Here is a 7,492-nt window from a genome sequence, read left to right on the forward strand (position 1 = left end):
CATGCCCCTGCACGAGGGTATATACTTTTATTTTCAAATTTAAATTATTTTTTCTATTTTTATTTATTTTGTGCATGCATGCGTGTGTGTGTGTGTGTGTGTGTGTGTGTGTGTGTGCACGTACATGTTTAATCTCCATTGTGGGGACCAAATGTCCCCACAAGGATAGTAAAACCTGAGATCACCTACATTGTGGGGACCAGCCAGCAGTCCCCACGAGGTAAATGGCTTAGTAAACATACTAAATGATGTTTTTTATTTATTTATTTATTTAAAAATGCAAAAAGGTTTCTGTGAGGGTTAGGTTTAGGGGATAGAAATGATCATTAGATCCATATAAAATCCATAGAAGTATATTCATAGGCTAATAAAATTATGGGTCCTTTGACTTGTATTCGGGTAGCCAACTTGTGTACTCTCATTTGTCCAACATTTAAATTACTCAGTTTTGCAGGTAAACTGGTTTTACTGCAGCGCACTGCGAGAGTTTGTTCTTTGAAAATGCTATTTGCCCCGGCGTTTTAACATGGTAAGTCTTGGCCAGATCTAGCCTGCCACACATCAGTATCTTATGTTATTAGTTTAAATAAATCCACATGAAATGTCCTACATGCTCAGTGCAGCATGTCTTGTGTTTGTCTAATTGTGCAGAAGCAACATGTCCACATCATGCCAACACACGGTTGGGGAGTAACGATATACATGTAACAGGATTATGTACTTAAAATACAAAATATAAGTAACTGTATTCCACTACAATTACAATTTAAATCATTGGTATTTAGAATACAGTTACATTCAAAAAGTATTTTGATTACCGAAGAGATTATTTTGCATTTTATTGTCATTTGTTTAATTTAATATTTAGTCCTTTCAGATGGAAAACATTTATACATATAAATGATGCGATCCAAAGTGCATTTGAACAGCGGTGAAACACTTTCTTATGATGTGTTACATTCATACGAGCACACAGAGTAGTAAGTTTGAAGTAAGTTTGGAGCAGAAGAAATAGAAATAAACCTTGTGTTAATTGTCAGCTTTACACTAAGATAAAATGCTATTTCTAGCCATTTTACATGCACATGTTACCAGGCATGATCATATTTTTTTTAATCAAGAAAATTCAAGTTGGATCATAATTTCTTTTTTTCTAGTAAGACCTTTGATATTAGAGCAAAAATCGTATTCTTGATAATAATTTTTTTATTATTTTCCTGTAAAAAATATCTAAAAATCCTTAAAAACAAGATGAGTTTGATTTATCTTGTTTTAGAAACAACACGGCATAAGATATTTAGGTTTTTCAGAGAATGTATTTTTAACGTGTATTTTGTCTTACTGCACTGGCAGAGTTTTTATAGTCAAAACAAGTTAAAAAATCTACCAGTGCTGAAGAAGTAATCCAAAGTATTTAGAATACGTTACTGACCTTGAGTAATATAACAGAATATGTTACAAATTATATTTTACAGCATGTATTCTGTAATCTGTAGTGGAATACATTTCAAAAGTAACCCTCCCAACCCTGCCAACACAGTATGTCTATGTTCCAAAGTTCTACCAGTAGCAAGTCCTCGTACTTGCTCTGCAGCAGCAGCATAGCAGATCTAGTCCACAAGACCAAAATCCTATCAGTTTCTTAAATCTTTCCGAGAGCTGTAATGACTGAAATGCATTTAATCAACATTATGTCCAAATTGTTCAGATTATCCTTCTCAAATACATGTGACATCAAATAAACGAGAGTTAGGTCAGTGATACAAAAAGTAGTCAGGAGAGATTATATAAAAAATAAAATAATAATAATAAAATCCAAGAGATTACATAACTGACTGCAATTTTAGTCATGTCTTTTGTAATCAGTACCAAATTGTAATACAGAAGTAATCTACCCAGCACTGTGTATGGATATAAAACATCCATCTATGAAAACTTGTTAGTTTGTGTTCTGCAGAAAGAAGAAATTCATATGAGAGAGATGTCATAAAGGTGAGTAAATAAGTCCGAAAAAAAGGGACATGGTGGGAATAGTTGCAACTTGCAAGTGAAAGTGAAACTGTATTTGAAATAGTGTACGTGTAAGAGTTCACTGGGGTGTGTGGTCGGTTCAGAGGAACCACAGGAAAGACGAAGACTGCGCTGTAAGGTTAACAATAATAAAATCACATAGATTTGTATATAATAATATCTTACCTGTTTTATGAGACAAATCTTGTTACAGCTTTAGGTTTCCTCTGTTCTTTAGATCCTAGGAGGTTTTGTGAAGAACAGGAAAGGTAAGTGGTGTAAGCAACAACAAGCTATACGCTATATGTTTTTCTGTTCATTCATTAAATAAATGTTTTGTTAACTGTAAAAAAAAAACAAAAAAAACAATATTTTATTTCACCTCTTAGTGCTTCCAACATTGGTTTTACAATACTAAATAAAGTCAGTAATAAGACAAAAAGAGGTCATAAACAATCAACTTGTTTTGTTTTTAATTGTGCATTCAGTATAAACTGAAGACTGAATAACAACTCAGTTAATATTGAAATATAAAATCCAAATATATACCAAATGTAAAGTGTGTTGGTAGTAATGTTCGGGGGTCAGACTCAAATCGTTTCATTCTCACTATATGTTTTATTCCCTATTTAGGAGAGCATAATGGTGGTTGCAAACAGCAGTAAGTTCTCTTAAAATGATTCTGTCATTTTGTTTCATTAACATTTAAAATGTAACACTCAAATGTGCACTTGGTGTGGAGAGGATGACTTTCAATTGATTTTCAAAGGCATAAAATGTGAATATAAATTAAATGAAAAAATAAGTTTGATATTAATGCTGTCTATACAAGTCCATCCATTTATGTCTTTACAGATAAGTTTAAGCTTATTGTCCCTCAAGCAGCTCAAACAGCTGAGGTTAAACTGGGATCAGAATTCACTGTACCATGTCACCTGTCACGTGAAATCAGTGTAGTTTCTATGAAGATCAGGTGGTTTAAGGAGACAGACTGTGTTTGCATCTACAAGAACAGACAGATGACAGAGGGGAGGGGCAACAAGGACAGAGTGAGTCTGTGCGCTCATGAGCTGGAGAGAGGAAATGTGTCCTTACAACTGAGAAACTTTGTAAGATTAGATACAAGAGTTCCCTATCTGTCACTCACTCGAAGTTGTGTCGATGTAGTGACACTAGGGGTCACTCTTGGGAGCCCAAAACACCTCTGGTCTTTGAAAAAAGGCCAGTGGGAATTGGCGAGTGGTATTTGCATACCACTCCCCCGAACCTACGGGTATAAAAGGAGCTGGTATTCAACCACTCATTCAGATTTGCTCTTCGGAGCCGAACGGTCGATACTCACTGAGCTGAATTCTCACGACTATCCATTCACCTCTGCTGGATCTGACAGCGCATTTCAGCGGCTTCTCCCCCTCTGCACTGGTGCAGAAATAAAAGAGTATATTCTAAAAAAAGAGTATATTTCTCTAAAAGAGCGGCACACACGGAACGTCTTTTTAAAGATGCCCTTCCGTTTGTGTGTTATTCCTGGTTGCGGTCGTTATCTCTCGCCTTCTGACGTCACGATCGCTGTCTTTCGTGTCTGGGCGCTACCCATGCGGAGACAGCGCTCGTGGATGGGTCATGTACTCATTGCGAGAACATGACCATGGCAACATCGCGGCTTGCCTTTGTAAGAAAGCAAGCCACCCCAGCGGCTCCCCACTTCGGTCCTTCTACCTATGGGATGAGCTCTCATGCGCAGCATCGGAGAGCGGGCTCGTCCAATCGGACGCAGAATCCTAAGCTGGGCTCCCTCCCTCGGGTATGGTCGCCCAGTCACAGGCTGATGCGGAAAACCCTCCGCTCTCCCCTGAACCCTTGTGGCTCGATGATTGGTTCCTGGGCCCACAGTGCCACTCACAGCCACGCCCTGCCCCAGTTCCTTTCTTCCCAGAAGTGCACGAGGAGCTGACAAGGTCGTGGGAGGCACCTTTTACTGCCCGGTCCCGATCTTTCAGCTCCCCTGCCCTCACTGCCCTCGATGGTGGGGCGGCCAAGTGGTATTCGGTGATCCCCCCCGGTGGAAAAGGCGCTCACGTTGCACCTATGCCCGCAGAGCGCCGCAACCTGGCGCGGGAGCCCGAAGCTCCCATCCAGGGCCTGTAGGTTTACGTCGTCCCTGACGGCCAAGACCTACGGTGCAGCTGGACAAGCCGCCTCTGCCCTGCACTCCATGGCTCTCCTGCAAGTCCAAGGTGCTAAAGGAACTGCACAAGGGTAGTTCCGCCTCAGGATTGATGCAGGAACTGCGCTCAGCGACCGACCTAGCCCTCTGGGCAACAAATGTCATGGCGCGGTCTCTCGGGTGGGCGATGTCCACCTTGGTGGTCCAGGTGCGCCACCTTTGGCTCAACCTGGTCGAGATGGGAGAGTCCGACAAGGCATGGTTCCTTGGTGCCCCCATTTCCCAGGTTGGCCTGTTCAGCGACACCGTAGAGGACTTTGCCCAGTAGTTCTCGGCGGTGAAGCAGCAGACGGAAGCTATCCAACCCATCCTGCCCCAGCGCGGCTCAAGATTCCGCACCCCATCTGCTCATCGCCAAGGGCATCCTCCTGCGGTGACTGCCCCCGTGGCCCGGCCCCGGCGTGGAGCCCACTGCAGGAAGCAGACACCCATCTCACGGCCGGCCGCCAAGAACCCGAGAAAGGCTTTGAAGCGCCCCTGAGACGGGCGACCCAGGGGCGAGGAAACCCGCTTTTCTGGAGCTGGTAAGCAGACCACTCCATCCCCCGGTGGAGGGCCGGGAGGAGAATCTTTTGTTACCTTTTCATTTAATTTCGCCACATGCCCAAGTGGCTGTGGTACCCAAGAGTTCAGCAAAAGAGCGGTTTCCTTGTTCCCTGGGTCGCATACCCGGTGCGCACGGCCATCATCATGACCACTGTCCACCATTCCATTTTGGCAGGTTTGGCGCTCCAGCGGCGGTCTCCCTGCCCCTGCGTGCCCAGCTTTGGCTCAAATCCGCCCTCGATGTGACGGTCTCCATGGGTCACGAGGACAGGCCTCTTCCTCCCCCGTCCCAGGCTGTTCCGGGGGTGGTCACAAGGAGCCAGGTAAGTGCTTCAATGTCCCTGAACTCAGCACGGCCACGGCACGATGTGGCACCTCAGGCTCCGCCCCACCGCGAGGCCCCACCCGCCAGTACGTCCGATGAGATTGTCCCCTTTGTCCCCCTCGTCCGGAGCTTGGACGCGTGGCTTGCGCTTTCCAACCCATCGCGATGGCTGGTCCGGACCATCCGACTCGGCTACGCGATTCAGTTCGCCAGGCGTCCGCCCAGGATCAGCGGCGTCCACTTCACCTCGGTGAAGGGCGAAACACCGCTACCTTGCACGTGGAAATCGCTACCCTCCTATGGAAGGGTGCAATATAGCCTGTCCCTCCGGCCAAGATGAAGATGGGGTTTTACAGCCCCTACTTCATTGTACCGAAGAAAGGCGGTGGGTTGCGACCAATCTCGGACCTGCGAGAACCGGGCTTTACATAGACTCCTGTTCAAGATGCTGACACAAAAACGCATTCTAGCGAGCGTCCGGCATCAAGATTGGTTCGCGGCGGTAGACCTGGCGGACGTGTACTTCCACGTCTAGATTCTACCTCGACACAGACCCTTCCTACGGTTTGCATTCGAGGGTCAGGCGTATCAGTACAAGGTCCTCCCTTTCGGCCTGTCCTTGTCCCCTCACGTCTTGACGAAGGTCGCAGAGGCAGCCCTTGCCCCGTTAAGGGAAGTGGGCATTCGCATCCTCAACTATCTCGATGACTGGCTAATCCTAGCTCACTCTCGGAATGTGTTATGTGTGCACAGGGACCTGGTGCTCTCGCACCTCTGCCAACTAGGGTTTTGGGTCAACTGGGGAAAGAGCAAGCTCCTCCCGGTTCAGAGCATCTCTTTTCTCGGCTAGGAGTTGGACTCAGTCTCGATGACGGTGCGCCTCAGGAACGAGCGCGCACAGTCAGTGCTGACCTGTTTGAAGGCGTTCAGACAAAAGACAGTGGTTCCACTGAAACTGTTTCAGAGGCTCCTGGGGCATATGGCATCCTCAGTGGTGGCCACTCCACTCGGGTTGATGCATATGAGACCGCTTCAGCACTGGCTCCAGACTCGAGTCCCGAGATGGGCATGGCGTCGCGGGACAACATACATACAATCATAAATAACAAAAGCATCTTTTAATAAAAAGTTGCACATTTCACATTTTAGATATTATGACTGTATAATTAAAAACTTTTATTTATAATGTAACAACAATAAAATGGGTACAACATAATGTTTTGCAGCATGAAAGATGAAAACTGCAGCATGAAAGAAAGAATTTTAAAAATAGAACTGGGGGAGACAGGGGCAAGTTGTCACATGTTTACTCAAAGAAGGTTTATTTTTAAAGTGAATTTCTGTACAGGCATGTAACTTTTGTAGTCTTTTTGTACTGTTATGGCCCAAGTTTGGGACCAACATAAGCCGTCAAAAGTTGAAAACAAAAGGTTGCAATGGCCATGGTAAAAGAAAGACGGTTTATTTTACAATTAACACCCCCACCCATAAAACATTAAGTAATCCCAACATTTTATGAAGTACAGATAAAACTACATACATTGTCTGTAACAAACTTACCACAAGTTCAAAGCAGACATGTCTAAGTGATAAAGGTAGTTCTCCAAAAAGAAATTGAGCATCTGTTAAAACACATTGCAAAAGAAACTTCAAAACACACTTAGGCCAAGCTTAAGAATTAGCTACATGCTCAAAGTGAATGAAATATGAGTCAAACATTTTCTTCTTTTTTTCTTTTTTTTTTTTACATAAGGAATGACCAAATAATGTTTCTACTGACATCAAATTTAGTATAACTGTAGGAAGAGCAAGAGCAGGAGTAGAAGTAGTTTCAGTTGAGTTTTAGCTCAAGTTTTAGCACTTTCGAAGGCAGAGTTTTTTCCATTTCCAATATTTCTGACATGAGAAGAACCCTAACAAAACATTGTGTGGAAAATACAATTACTCAAAAACAACAAGACTCTATACCATAAACCAACCAAAACTACTGCCAAACAAGAGCGACTTACAAAAAGATGGCAAAACAGTGGTCACGAAGAGCCAACACTCAAAACTGCCACACAAAGTAGCAGAAACCAAGCATGCTATGGGAAGCAAAGTAGCAATGCATGCCAATGGCAGAACCAAAGCATGCTACAAACAACAAAGTAGCAATGCTGGACAATGGCTGAAACAAAGAACTCTGTGGAACATAAGTAGCCATTCAGAGCAGCGGCAGAATCGAAGAATGCAACAGAAAACAAAGTAGCACTGCAAAACGGCTAATCCAAGTTGGACTGATCCCGGACGAGGCCCCAGTTTATTTTACAACCCAAGTTTGGGACCAACATAAGAAGCCGTCAAAAGTTGAAAACAAAAAGGTCGCAATGGCCATGGTAAAAAAA

This window comes from Myxocyprinus asiaticus, chromosome 3 (genome assembly GCF_019703515.2).
Source record: "Myxocyprinus asiaticus isolate MX2 ecotype Aquarium Trade chromosome 3, UBuf_Myxa_2, whole genome shotgun sequence".
NCBI lineage: Eukaryota > Metazoa > Chordata > Actinopteri > Cypriniformes > Catostomidae > Myxocyprinus > Myxocyprinus asiaticus.